The sequence below is a fragment of the Schistocerca piceifrons genome, unplaced genomic scaffold (genome assembly GCF_021461385.2).
Source record: "Schistocerca piceifrons isolate TAMUIC-IGC-003096 unplaced genomic scaffold, iqSchPice1.1 HiC_scaffold_429, whole genome shotgun sequence".
Lineage (NCBI taxonomy): Eukaryota > Metazoa > Arthropoda > Insecta > Orthoptera > Acrididae > Schistocerca > Schistocerca piceifrons.
Window position 1 is genome coordinate 25,323 of NW_025728655.1, and position 12,702 is coordinate 38,024.

Here is a 12,702-nt window from a genome sequence, read left to right on the forward strand (position 1 = left end):
AGGAATGTTCGCCGACTGTATGCGGCAATGGTGGGGAGGCCACCCCCTCACAAGCTCGCTCTTCGTTTCCCCGCGACCGACTGGCGGCAAGTGTGGTTGAATATTCATCATTCCGTGTTGCCCTCCGGCGTTCGGTCCCAGTGGTATAAACTGGTTAACAATACGGTGGCCACTAACCAACGTCTCTCGGACATCCGCCTGCTGCCGTCTGCCAACTGTGGTGCATGCGGCGTTCCAGACACACGGGAGCATCGCTTTCAATGTGGCCTTGTGTCGGCCATCTGGGAACTGTGTAGGGTCATGGTGGCTCTGATCAACAGGACGACACCCTCGCACGTGACTGTCAATGATGTTCTTGCGCCAGGGTTTAAACCCTTCCCTCGCGCGAAGCACAATACCATGGTGTGGCTCTTAGGTCACACAGTCTTCGCCATTCTGGATTGCCAAGTCCAGGACGTCTATACATATTTAGCATACTTGTGGGATGCACATTCCCATGTACAGCGGCTGAAACATTATAACGAACTTTTTGCCAATTTTCTGTGTGCGGCGTTAAAACATGGTTACGCGAAGATGTTCAATAATTGATACATTGAAAACTCCATTTAAGACTGAAGAGGCTATCTCTTATTTTTCGTTTTCTCAATCATTTTTGTTTGGATTTGACCAGATGGTTTTGATGGATCGGTGAGACAATTATGCGCTAAAGACGAAGATTATCTTTTATTTCTTTTATGTGACTTATGGCAGTGGTGCATTTCGTTTTCCACATGGAAGTGACTATATTCTTTTAATTCCCATTTACTACCTTCTTCTTATGATCTTAGGAGTGAGTTTTTTAGTTTGTCTTCTCCACGCGCATCCTTTTCTCCGAGCATGGACATGGAAATTAATTGTGTGTTTTTTGTATAAGAAAGAACTCTCCTAAGACTTTTAGTTACTCGTCGTCTGTGGCATCTTTTAGGATGGATCTTTTATTTTGCCATTTTCATTGTTTGAAGAGGAACATTGTCTTTTATTGTGCATTTCATTGATGGACGGAAGATTAGAGTTTGTGGAAGAATTTTCAGTTCTTTTTTGATTTTCACAATATGATCCACGAGAGCAGCCGTCGGCGACGAGCGTATACCACAACAGATATGATAGCGTTGAAGCTCGCCGATGAAGGCATATTTTGGTGAGAGCAAGGAGGGCTATAAGGGGAGTTGGGAGGCCATAAATAAAAAAAAAAGAAAAAAAAAAAAAAAAAAAAACAGAAAAAAAAAAAAGAAAAAAGAAAAAAAAAAAGTGGTAGAATGCTCGCCTGCCACGCGGGCGGCCCGGGTTCGATTCCCGGCCGATGCATCATTTTGTTTTTTCTCCGATAGTGGTGCTGCGTGTCTTTCGCACTCGAACTGCGTGAGCCATGAGAATGAACCGCGGGATTTCCGTGTGGGAATAACCAAACATGCAGCGCGCACGACTGCTCGTTTGGACTGTTGTGCGCTATTGTACATACTGGCGTCGGCCTAGCATCGCAAGTTGCCTGTCGCGCCGGGAATGCACGTGTAGCAACAGAAAAAAATGAGCCAGGAAGTGCAGACTCTCTACCACTGGTATTTGGTACTTACCGAGATTCCAGAAGGCCTGGCGATCACCTGCCTCGGTAGCGCAGTAGGCAGCGCGTAAGTCTCATAATCTTAAGGTCGTGAGTTCGATCCTCACCCGGGGCATTTAATTTACTTTCGTCCACAGCTAAATCGACGGCTCTGGGGTTTGCGAAGGAGCAAAACACTTTGTACTTTGTTATCCTCAAGGCTTCAACGACTCAGCGTGATAATGTTTACTTCCCGTTATTACTACTTGCAGTTCTTATGTGAAATTTTCAAGGAAAAAAGTACTAGTAATAATACTGAATTTCGTACGATATAACGTGTAAAGTCACACAATGTATGACCTGCTGTACGATGACAGGCAGCAGGTATTTACTTGCGAAATAAGTAAATAAATATTACTACTTACAGCTTTGCTTTTCCTCCTACCCCTGTAACAACGAGGCATAAAGCAATGAATTGTGACTTTTGCCATGCGCGCCTCGCCATGGGCGCGCGAAAAGATGCTCGCAAACAGGGAAAGCGAGTGGACCGGGTGTAAACCCCGAGTAAAACTTGCGCGTTCGGTGTGGTCTAGTGGCTGGGATACCTGCCTTTCACCCAGGAGGCCCGGGTTCGATTCCCGGTACCGGAACGGAATTTTTCGGCAAAAGTCACGACAAGTTTTGACCCTGCGAAAGGCTGTTTCACGTCCTCCTCGCATTATAGCTACTGGTTCATAAACGTCAGCTGAAAACAGTCGAGAGAAACGGGCACGCAATGAAATTACTACGAGCAGCGGAATAAAGGAAGAAGAGACGCTGGTCCACTGTTGGACTGCTACCATAGAAATGTTACATGGCAATACGCAGAGCAATTCCCGAGGCCCGTTAGCTCAGTCGGTTAGAGCGTCGTGCTAATAACGCGAAGGTCGTGGGTTCGATCCCCCCACGGGCCACTACTCTTTTACTACTACGAAATGGCAGCGCCGATTTCAGCTGGCGAGTGTGATGACCAAAAGGTCACCACCCTGCGTGGGAGTTGATACAGGATCCGAACCCGACTCGTCGGGAAGCGCTACAGCATTCACTCGGCAATGGCCATAATATCTTGAATACACTGGTTCTCAACCGATAAAGAGAAAATGAAAGAAAATCTCCGATTGCCGATGCGTAACAACTTTGGCCCTTGTCAGTACTTGGGCGTGTGAGCGCATGGGAACACAGGGCACTATTGGCACTTTTACTTCCTATTTTTGTTTCTCCTTTGTTTTCGGAGCTACAGCCCGATTCGGTCAGGGAGACGCCACCGTGAAATGAAGGGGGCGTGCTGTGTGTCCATCGCCTCGCCTCTCCTTACCTCTCTCAGTCGTTTCTCGTGCTTGTCGTTTTGATATAGGCCGATTTGAGAGCGTCAGCTCTCGCGTCAGCTGAGCAAAGTCGAGACAAGTCGAGACACACTAAGGGCTGGTATGCAGCGAGTAGGAGGCCCGGAAAAACAATAATTTAAGAGCGCGTGGCAAAAGTACTCATACGCGAAATTAAAAGCCTGCTGCGGTGGCCGGGAATCGAACCCGGATCAACTGCTTGGAAGGCAACTATGCTGACCATTACACCACCACCGCACAAGCGAGCGGCCCGCCTCCGCGCTGTGTCGGCTTCCCGCCAGTCGGCAGCGGCCGAAGGTGATCGTACCTGGCAGGCGCATTTCCAGGCAGGCTAGGGGAGCACATCCAGACGCATTCGGACAACGTATCCGCGCACATTTCGCATCCTTTGGCAAGAGTTGGGCGCCGGCGACGCAAGAGTACGCAGAGGACCGCGTTCTGGCGGCATTTTTAAGCAGAGCAGTGCAGTGCAGGATTCAGCGTCTGCAGCACCTTTTCCACAGAATGCTACGGCGCTTGACGGCAGTCCCACTTTCCCTTGAGACATCTGCTCGGGAAGCAGCGTCAAGTTACCGCTGGCCCGAGCATCGGTGGTTCAGTGGTAGAATGCTCGCCTGCCACGCGGGCGGCCCGGGTTCGATTCCCGGCCGATGCATCATTTTGCTTTTCCCGCGATAATGCTGCCGCGTGGCTTGACCGCTTGAGATGCACGATCCACAAGAATGTGTAGCTGGATTTCCCTTGAGAAGGACCGAGAACGCAGCACTCGCTGGTCCCCACTAGGACGCTCGCATCATGTTCTACAGTCTAGCGTCGGCCTGGCCTCACAAGTTGCTGGGTCCGGGTGCCTCCGAGGCACTGAACTTTAACGACAAGGAGTGCTGCCTATCGTTGCAACAGCTGCAGCAGCACCGCAATCAACTGGGCCGGCAGTGCACGTGTAGCAACAGAACATGTTATCCAGGAAGTACAGTGTGTCTACGTCTAATATTGGGTACGGTATTTACCCAGTTTCCACGACAAGAGGTGCACCCGTGCCTCGGTAGCGCAGTAGGCAGCGCGTAAGTCTCATAATCTTAAGGTCGTGAGTTCGATCCTCACCCGGGGCATTTAATTTTCTGTGACTGATGGTGGTGCTGTTGCTAGGGCGCCAACGTATTTCTTGTTTGTTATCCACAACGTTTCAACGCTTCAGCGGGAAAATGTTTACTTCCTGTTATTGCTACTTACAGCTTCCCTTTTCCTCTTCTCCCAGCAGAGCATGAAGCCAAAAGCATTGCTCTGCGACGTTTGAGGTGCGCGCCTTGCCAGTCAGTATGTGCAAAGATGCTCGCAAAGAGAGAGGAGCGCCGACGCGGCACTCGACACGAAATGCGACAAGCGACCGTGCGAACGGTCGAACGAAACGGCCACATCCGGTGTGGTCTAGTGGCTAGGATACCTGGCTTTCACCCAGGAGGCCCGGGTTCGATTCCCGGTACCGGAACGGAAATTTTTCCACACGAATCGTGACAAGTTTGAGCTGTCCGAGCGGCCGTTTCCCGTCCTGCTCGCAATAGAGCTACTGTTTCGTGACCGTCAGCAGAATATAGACTAGGGAAGCAGACACACGACGACCATAGAAATGGTGTACGGCTTCATGCCACCTGTTTCCAGCGTAGGGCTGAGTAACTGCATCTGCCGGGGCCCGTTAGCTCAGTTGGTTAGAGCGTCGTGCTAATAACGCGAAGGTCGTGGGTTCGATCCCCCCCACGGGCCACTACTCTTTTACTACTACGAAATGGCAGCGCCGATTTCAGCTGGCGAGTGTGATGACCAAAAGGTCACCACCATGCGTGGGAGTTGATACAGGATCCGAACCCGACTCGTCGGGAAGCGCTACAGCATTCACTCGGCAATGGCCATAATATCTTGAATACACTGGTTCTCAACCGATAAAGAGAAAATGAAAGAAAATCTCCGATTGCCGATGCGTAACAACTTTGTCCCTTGTCAGTACTTGGGCGTGTGAGCGCATGGGAACACAGGGCACTATTGGCACTTTTACTTCCTATTTTTGTTTCTCCTTTGTTTTCGGAGCTACAGCCCGATTCGGTCAGGGAGACGCCACCGTGAAATGAAGGGGGCGTGCTGTGTGTCCATCGCCTCGCCTCTCCTTACCTCTCTCAGTCGTTTCTCGTGCTTGTCGTTTTGATATAGGCCGATTTGAGAGCGTCAGCTCTCGCGTCAGCTGAGCAAAGTCGAGACAAGTCGAGACACACTAAGGGCTGGTATGCAGCGAGTAGGAGGCCGGAAAAACAATAATTTAAGAGCGCGTGGCAAAAGTACTCATACGCGAAATTAAAAGCCTGCTGCGGTGGCCGGGAATCGAACCCGGATCAACTGCTTGGAAGGCAACTATGCTGACCATTACACCACCACCGCACAAGCGAGCGGCCCGCCTCCGCGCTGTGTCGGCTTCCCGCCAGTCGGCAGCGGCCGAAGGTGATCGTACCTGGCAGGCGCATTTCCAGGCAGGCTAGGGGAGCACATCCAGACGCATTCGGACAACGTATCCGCGCACATTTCGCATCCTTTGGCAAGAGTTGGGCGCCGGCGACGCAAGAGTACGCAGAGGACCGCGTTCTGGCGGCATTTTTAAGCAGAGCAGTGCAGTGCAGGATTCAGCGTCTGCAGCACCTTTTCCACAGAATGCTACGGCGCTTGACGGCAGTCCCACTTTCCCTTGAGACATCTGCTCGGGAAGCAGCGTCAAGTTACCGCTGGCCCGAGCATCGGTGGTTCAGTGGTAGAATGCTCGCCTGCCACGCGGGCGGCCCGGGTTCGATTCCCGGCCGATGCATCATTTTGCTTTTCCCGCGATAATGCTGCCGCGTGGCTTGACCGCTTGAGATGCACGATCCACAAGAATGTGTAGCTGGATTTCCCTTGAGAAGGACCGAGAACGCAGCACTCGCTGGTCCCCACTAGGACGCTCGCATCATGTTCTACAGTCTAGCGTCGGCCTGGCCTCACAAGTTGCTGGGTCCGGGTGCCTCCGAGGCACTGAACTTTAACGACAAGGAGTGCTGCCTATCGTTGCAACAGCTGCAGCAGCACCGCAATCAACTGGGCCGGCAGTGCACGTGTAGCAACAGAACATGTTATCCAGGAAGTACAGTGTGTCTACGTCTAATATTGGGTACGGTATTTACCCAGTTTCCACGACAAGAGGTGCACCCGTGCCTCGGTAGCGCAGTAGGCAGCGCGTAAGTCTCATAATCTTAAGGTCGTGAGTTCGATCCTCACCCGGGGCATTTAATTTTCTGTGACTGATGGTGGTGCTGTTGCTAGGGCGCCAACGTATTTCTTGTTTGTTATCCACAACGTTTCAACGCTTCAGCGGGAAAATGTTTACTTCCTGTTATTGCTACTTACAGCTTCCCTTTTCCTCTTCTCCCAGCAGAGCATGAAGCCAAAAGCATTGCTCTGCGACGTTTGAGGTGCGCGCCTTGCCAGTCAGTATGTGCAAAGATGCTCGCAAAGAGAGAGGAGCGCCGACGCGGCACTCGACACGAAATGCGACAAGCGACCGTGCGAACGGTCGAACGAAACGGCCACATCCGGTGTGGTCTAGTGGCTAGGATACCTGGCTTTCACACAGGAGGCCCGGGTTCGATTCCCGGTACCGGAACGGAAATTTTTCCACACGAATCGTGACAAGTTTGAGCTGTCCGAGCGGCCGTTTCCCGTCCTGCTCGCAATATAGCTACTGTTTCGTGACCGTCAGCAGAATATAGACTAGGGAAGCAGACACACGACGACCATAGAAATGGTGTACGGCTTCATGCCACCTGTTTCCAGCGTAGGGCTGAGTAACTGCATCTGCCGGGGCCCGTTAGCTCAGTTGGTTAGAGCGTCGTGCTAATAACGCGAAGGTCGTGGGTTCGATCCCCCCCACGGGCCACTACTCTTTTACTACTACGAAATGGCAGCGCCGATTTCAGCTGGCGAGTGTGATGACCAAAAGGTCACCACCATGCGTGGGAGTTGATACAGGATCCGAACCCGACTCGTCGGGAAGCGCTACAGCATTCACTCGGCAATGGCCATAATATCTTGAATACACTGGTTCTCAACCGATAAAGAGAAAATGAAAGAAAATCTCCGATTGCCGATGCGTAACAACTTTGGCCCTTGTCAGTACTTGGGCGTGTGAGCGCATGGGAACACAGGGCACTATTGGCACTTTTACTTCCTATTTTTGTTTCTCCTTTGTTTTCGGAGCTACAGCCCGATTCGGTCAGGGAGACGCCACCGTGAAATGAAGGGGGCGTGCTGTGTGTCCATCGCCTCGCCTCTCCTTACCTCTCTCAGTCGTTTCTCGTGCTTGTCGTTTTGATATAGGCCGATTTGAGAGCGTCAGCTCTCGCGTCAGCTGAGCAAAGTCGAGACAAGTCGAGACACACTAAGGGCTGGTATGCAGCGAGTAGGAGGCCGGAAAAACAATAATTTAAGTGCGCGTGGCAAAAGTACTCATACGCGAAATTAAAAGCCTGCTGCGGTGGCCGGGAATCGAACCCGGATCAACTGCTTGGAAGGCAACTATGCTGACCATTACACCACCACCGCACAAGCGAGCGGCCCGCCTCCGCGCTGTGTCGGCTTCCCGCCAGTCGGCAGCGGCCGAAGGTGATCGTACCTGGCAGGCGCATTTCCAGGCAGGCTAGGGGAGCACATCCAGACGCATTCGGACAACGTATCCGCGCACATTTCGCATCCTTTGGCAAGAGTTGGGCGCCGGCGACGCAAGAGTACGCAGAGGACCGCGTTCTGGCGGCATTTTTAAGCAGAGCAGTGCAGTGCAGGATTCAGCGTCTGCAGCACCTTTTCCACAGAATGCTACGGCGCTTGACGGCAGTCCCACTTTCCCTTGAGACATCTGCTCGGGAAGCAGCGTCAAGTTACCGCTGGCCCGAGCATCGGTGGTTCAGTGGTAGAATGCTCGCCTGCCACGCGGGCGGCCCGGGTTCGATTCCCGGCCGATGCATCATTTTGCTTTTCCCGCGATAATGCTGCCGCGTGGCTTGACCGCTTGAGATGCACGATCCACAAGAATGTGTAGCTGGATTTCCCTTGAGAAGGACCGAGAACGCAGCACTCGCTGGTCCCCACTAGGACGCTCGCATCATGTTCTACAGTCTAGCGTCGGCCTGGCCTCACAAGTTGCTGGGTCCGGGTGCCTCCGAGGCACTGAACTTTAACGACAAGGAGTGCTGCCTATCGTTGCAACAGCTGCAGCAGCACCGCAATCAACTGGGCCGGCAGTGCACGTGTAGCAACAGAACATGTTATCCAGGAAGTACAGTGTGTCTACGTCTAATATTGGGTACGGTATTTACCCAGTTTCCACGACAAGAGGTGCACCCGTGCCTCGGTAGCGCAGTAGGCAGCGCGTAAGTCTCATAATCTTAAGGTCGTGAGTTCGATCCTCACCCGGGGCATTTAATTTTCTGTGACTGATGGTGGTGCTGTTGCTAGGGCGCCAACGTATTTCTTGTTTGTTATCCACAACGTTTCAACGCTTCAGCGGGAAAATGTTTACTTCCTGTTATTGCTACTTACAGCTTCCCTTTTCCTCTTCTCCCAGCAGAGCATGAAGCCAAAAGCATTGCTCTGCGACGTTTGAGGTGCGCGCCTTGCCAGTCAGTATGTGCAAAGATGCTCGCAAAGAGAGAGGAGCGCCGACGCGGCACTCGACACGAAATGCGACAAGCGACCGTGCGAACGGTCGAACGAAACGGCCACATCCGGTGTGGTCTAGTGGCTAGGATACCTGGCTTTCACCCAGGAGGCCCGGGTTCGATTCCCGGTACCGGAACGGAAATTTTTCCACACGAGTCGTGACAAGTTTGAGCTGTCCGAGCGGCCGTTTCCCGTCCTGCTCGCAATATAGCTACTGTTTCGTGACCGTCAGCAGAATATAGACTAGGGAAGCAGACACACGACGACCATAGAAATGGTGTACGGCTTCATGCCACCTGTTTCCAGCGTAGGGCTGAGTAACTGCATCTGCCGGGGCCCGTTAGCTCAGTTGGTTAGAGCGTCGTGCTAATAACGCGAAGGTCGTGGGTTCGATCCCCCCCACGGGCCACTACTCTTTTACTACTACGAAATGGCAGCGCCGATTTCAGCTGGCGAGTGTGATGACCAAAAGGTCACCACCATGCGTGGGAGTTGATACAGGATCCGAACCCGACTCGTCGGGAAGCGCTACAGCATTCACTCGGCAATGGCCATAATATCTTGAATACACTGGTTCTCAACCGATAAAGAGAAAATGAAAGAAAATCTCCGATTGCCGATGCGTAACAACTTTGGCCCTTGTCAGTACTTGGGCGTGTGAGCGCATGGGAACACAGGGCACTATTGGCACTTTTACTTCCTATTTTTGTTTCTCCTTTGTTTTCGGAGCTACAGCCCGATTCGGTCAGGGAGACGCCACCGTGAAATGAAGGGGGCGTGCTGTGTGTCCATCGCCTCGCCTCTCCTTACCTCTCTCAGTCGTTTCTCGTGCTTGTCGTTTTGATATAGGCCGATTTGAGAGCGTCAGCTCTCGCGTCAGCTGAGCAAAGTCGAGACAAGTCGAGACACACTAAGGGCTGGTATGCAGCGAGTAGGAGGCCGGAAAAACAATAATTTAAGTGCGCGTGGCAAAAGTACTCATACGCGAAATTAAAAGCCTGCTGCGGTGGCCGGGAATCGAACCCGGATCAACTGCTTGGAAGGCAACTATGCTGACCATTACACCACCACCGCACAAGCGAGCGGCCCGCCTCCGCGCTGTGTCGGCTTCCCGCCAGTCGGCAGCGGCCGAAGGTGATCGTACCTGGCAGGCGCATTTCCAGGCAGGCTAGGGGAGCACATCCAGACGCATTCGGACAACGTATCCGCGCACATTTCGCATCCTTTGGCAAGAGTTGGGCGCCGGCGACGCAAGAGTACGCAGAGGACCGCGTTCTGGCGGCATTTTTAAGCAGAGCAGTGCAGTGCAGGATTCAGCGTCTGCAGCACCTTTTCCACAGAATGCTACGGCGCTTGACGGCAGTCCCACTTTCCCTTGAGACATCTGCTCGGGAAGCAGCGTCAAGTTACCGCTGGCCCGAGCATCGGTGGTTCAGTGGTAGAATGCTCGCCTGCCACGCGGGCGGCCCGGGTTCGATTCCCGGCCGATGCATCATTTTGCTTTTCCCGCGATAATGCTGCCGCGTGGCTTGACCGCTTGAGATGCACGATCCACAAGAATGTGTAGCTGGATTTCCCTTGAGAAGGACCGAGAACGCAGCACTCGCTGGTCCCCACTAGGACGCTCGCATCATGTTCTACAGTCTAGCGTCGGCCTGGCCTCACAAGTTGCTGGGTCCGGGTGCCTCCGAGGCACTGAACTTTAACGACAAGGAGTGCTGCCTATCGTTGCAACAGCTGCAGCAGCACCGCAATCAACTGGGCCGGCAGTGCACGTGTAGCAACAGAACATGTTATCCAGGAAGTACAGTGTGTCTACGTCTAATATTGGGTACGGTATTTACCCAGTTTCCACGACAAGAGGTGCACCCGTGCCTCGGTAGCGCAGTAGGCAGCGCGTAAGTCTCATAATCTTAAGGTCGTGAGTTCGATCCTCACCCGGGGCATTTAATTTTCTGTGACTGATGGTGGTGCTGTTGCTAGGGCGCCAACGTATTTCTTGTTTGTTATCCACAACGTTTCAACGCTTCAGCGGGAAAATGTTTACTTCCTGTTATTGCTACTTACAGCTTCCCTTTTCCTCTTCTCCCAGCAGAGCATGAAGCCAAAAGCATTGCTCTGCGACGTTTGAGGTGCGCGCCTTGCCAGTCAGTATGTGCAAAGATGCTCGCAAAGAGAGAGGAGCGCCGACGCGGCACTCGACACGAAATGCGACAAGCGACCGTGCGAACGGTCGAACGAAACGGCCACATCCGGTGTGGTCTAGTGGCTAGGATACCTGGCTTTCACACAGGAGGCCCGGGTTCGATTCCCGGTACCGGAACGGAAATTTTTCCACACGAATCGTGACAAGTTTGAGCTGTCCGAGCGGCCGTTTCCCGTCCTGCTCGCAATATAGCTACTGTTTCGTGACCGTCAGCAGAATATAGACTAGGGAAGCAGACACACGACGACCATAGAAATGGTGTACGGCTTCATGCCACCTGTTTCCAGCGTAGGGCTGAGTAACTGCATCTGCCGGGGCCCGTTAGCTCAGTTGGTTAGAGCGTCGTGCTAATAACGCGAAGGTCGTGGGTTCGATCCCCCCCACGGGCCACTACTCTTTTACTACTACGAAATGGCAGCGCCGATTTCAGCTGGCGAGTGTGATGACCAAAAGGTCACCACCATGCGTGGGAGTTGATACAGGATCCGAACCCGACTCGTCGGGAAGCGCTACAGCATTCACTCGGCAATGGCCATAATATCTTGAATACACTGGTTCTCAACCGATAAAGAGAAAATGAAAGAAAATCTCCGATTGCCGATGCGTAACAACTTTGGCCCTTGTCAGTACTTGGGCGTGTGAGCGCATGGGAACACAGGGCACTATTGGCACTTTTACTTCCTATTTTTGTTTCTCCTTTGTTTTCGGAGCTACAGCCCGATTCGGTCAGGGAGACGCCACCGTGAAATGAAGGGGGCGTGCTGTGTGTCCATCGCCTCGCCTCTCCTTACCTCTCTCAGTCGTTTCTCGTGCTTGTCGTTTTGATATAGGCCGATTTGAGAGCGTCAGCTCTCGCGTCAGCTGAGCAAAGTCGAGACAAGTCGAGACACACTAAGGGCTGGTATGCAGCGAGTAGGAGGCCGGAAAAACAATAATTTAAGAGCGCGTGGCAAAAGTACTCATACGCGAAATTAAAAGCCTGCTGCGGTGGCCGGGAATCGAACCCGGATCAACTGCTTGGAAGGCAACTATGCTGACCATTACACCACCACCGCACAAGCGAGCGGCCCGCCTCCGCGCTGTGTCGGCTTCCCGCCAGTCGGCAGCGGCCGAAGGTGATCGTACCTGGCAGGCGCATTTCCAGGCAGGCTAGGGGAGCACATCCAGACGCATTCGGACAACGTATCCGCGCACATTTCGCATCCTTTGGCAAGAGTTGGGCGCCGGCGACGCAAGAGTACGCAGAGGACCGCGTTCTGGCGGCATTTTTAAGCAGAGCAGTGCAGTGCAGGATTCAGCGTCTGCAGCACCTTTTCCACAGAATGCTACGGCGCTTGACGGCAGTCCCACTTTCCCTTGAGACATCTGCTCGGGAAGCAGCGTCAAGTTACCGCTGGCCCGAGCATCGGTGGTTCAGTGGTAGAATGCTCGCCTGCCACGCGGGCGGCCCGGGTTCGATTCCCGGCCGATGCATCATTTTGCTTTTCCCGCGATAATGCTGCCGCGTGGCTTGACCGCTTGAGATGCACGATCCACAAGAATGTGTAGCTGGATTTCCCTTGAGAAGGACCGAGAACGCAGCACTCGCTGGTCCCCACTAGGACGCTCGCATCATGTTCTACAGTCTAGCGTCGGCCTGGCCTCACAAGTTGCTGGGTCCGGGTGCCTCCGAGGCACTGAACTTTAACGACAAGGAGTGCTGCCTATCGTTGCAACAGCTGCAGCAGCACCGCAATCAACTGGGCCGGCAGTGCACGTGTAGCAACAGAACATGTTATCCAGGAAGTACAGTGTGTCTACGTCTAATATTGGGT

The 12,702-nt window shown here is 53.0% G+C and overlaps 24 non-coding genes across 24 annotated transcripts; 19 read left to right on the forward strand and 5 right to left on the reverse strand.

Moving 5' to 3' along the window:
- Positions 1–1,639: 1,639 nt before the first annotated feature.
- On the forward strand, positions 1,640–1,712 carry Trnam-cau. The gene has a single exon. It is a non-coding gene; the product is annotated as a tRNA-Met (tRNA).
- Positions 1,713–2,455: 743 nt separating this feature from the next.
- Positions 2,456–2,529, forward strand: Trnai-aau. The gene has a single exon. It is a non-coding gene; the product is annotated as a tRNA-Ile (tRNA).
- A 594-nt stretch (positions 2,530–3,123) lies between these two features.
- On the reverse strand, positions 3,124–3,195 carry Trnag-ucc. The gene has a single exon. It is a non-coding gene; the product is annotated as a tRNA-Gly (tRNA).
- A 347-nt stretch (positions 3,196–3,542) lies between these two features.
- Positions 3,543–3,613, forward strand: Trnag-gcc. Its single transcript has one exon. It is a non-coding gene; the product is annotated as a tRNA-Gly (tRNA).
- Positions 3,614–3,994: 381 nt separating this feature from the next.
- Positions 3,995–4,067, forward strand: Trnam-cau. The gene has a single exon. It is a non-coding gene; the product is annotated as a tRNA-Met (tRNA).
- A 305-nt stretch (positions 4,068–4,372) lies between these two features.
- Trnae-uuc lies at positions 4,373–4,444 on the forward strand. Its single transcript has one exon. It is a non-coding gene; the product is annotated as a tRNA-Glu (tRNA).
- A 198-nt stretch (positions 4,445–4,642) lies between these two features.
- Positions 4,643–4,717, forward strand: Trnai-aau. The gene has a single exon. It is a non-coding gene; the product is annotated as a tRNA-Ile (tRNA).
- Positions 4,718–5,310: 593 nt separating this feature from the next.
- On the reverse strand, positions 5,311–5,382 carry Trnag-ucc. Its single transcript has one exon. It is a non-coding gene; the product is annotated as a tRNA-Gly (tRNA).
- Positions 5,383–5,729: 347 nt separating this feature from the next.
- Trnag-gcc lies at positions 5,730–5,800 on the forward strand. The gene has a single exon. It is a non-coding gene; the product is annotated as a tRNA-Gly (tRNA).
- A 381-nt stretch (positions 5,801–6,181) lies between these two features.
- On the forward strand, positions 6,182–6,254 carry Trnam-cau. Its single transcript has one exon. It is a non-coding gene; the product is annotated as a tRNA-Met (tRNA).
- Positions 6,255–6,559: 305 nt separating this feature from the next.
- On the forward strand, positions 6,560–6,631 carry Trnae-uuc. Its single transcript has one exon. It is a non-coding gene; the product is annotated as a tRNA-Glu (tRNA).
- Positions 6,632–6,829: 198 nt separating this feature from the next.
- On the forward strand, positions 6,830–6,904 carry Trnai-aau. Its single transcript has one exon. It is a non-coding gene; the product is annotated as a tRNA-Ile (tRNA).
- Positions 6,905–7,497: 593 nt separating this feature from the next.
- Trnag-ucc lies at positions 7,498–7,569 on the reverse strand. The gene has a single exon. It is a non-coding gene; the product is annotated as a tRNA-Gly (tRNA).
- A 347-nt stretch (positions 7,570–7,916) lies between these two features.
- On the forward strand, positions 7,917–7,987 carry Trnag-gcc. The gene has a single exon. It is a non-coding gene; the product is annotated as a tRNA-Gly (tRNA).
- Positions 7,988–8,368: 381 nt separating this feature from the next.
- Trnam-cau lies at positions 8,369–8,441 on the forward strand. Its single transcript has one exon. It is a non-coding gene; the product is annotated as a tRNA-Met (tRNA).
- Positions 8,442–8,746: 305 nt separating this feature from the next.
- Positions 8,747–8,818, forward strand: Trnae-uuc. Its single transcript has one exon. It is a non-coding gene; the product is annotated as a tRNA-Glu (tRNA).
- A 198-nt stretch (positions 8,819–9,016) lies between these two features.
- Positions 9,017–9,091, forward strand: Trnai-aau. The gene has a single exon. It is a non-coding gene; the product is annotated as a tRNA-Ile (tRNA).
- A 593-nt stretch (positions 9,092–9,684) lies between these two features.
- Positions 9,685–9,756, reverse strand: Trnag-ucc. Its single transcript has one exon. It is a non-coding gene; the product is annotated as a tRNA-Gly (tRNA).
- A 347-nt stretch (positions 9,757–10,103) lies between these two features.
- Trnag-gcc lies at positions 10,104–10,174 on the forward strand. Its single transcript has one exon. It is a non-coding gene; the product is annotated as a tRNA-Gly (tRNA).
- Positions 10,175–10,555: 381 nt separating this feature from the next.
- On the forward strand, positions 10,556–10,628 carry Trnam-cau. Its single transcript has one exon. It is a non-coding gene; the product is annotated as a tRNA-Met (tRNA).
- Positions 10,629–10,933: 305 nt separating this feature from the next.
- Positions 10,934–11,005, forward strand: Trnae-uuc. Its single transcript has one exon. It is a non-coding gene; the product is annotated as a tRNA-Glu (tRNA).
- Positions 11,006–11,203: 198 nt separating this feature from the next.
- Positions 11,204–11,278, forward strand: Trnai-aau. Its single transcript has one exon. It is a non-coding gene; the product is annotated as a tRNA-Ile (tRNA).
- A 593-nt stretch (positions 11,279–11,871) lies between these two features.
- Positions 11,872–11,943, reverse strand: Trnag-ucc. Its single transcript has one exon. It is a non-coding gene; the product is annotated as a tRNA-Gly (tRNA).
- Positions 11,944–12,290: 347 nt separating this feature from the next.
- Positions 12,291–12,361, forward strand: Trnag-gcc. Its single transcript has one exon. It is a non-coding gene; the product is annotated as a tRNA-Gly (tRNA).
- The last annotated feature ends 341 nt before the right edge of the window (positions 12,362–12,702 follow it).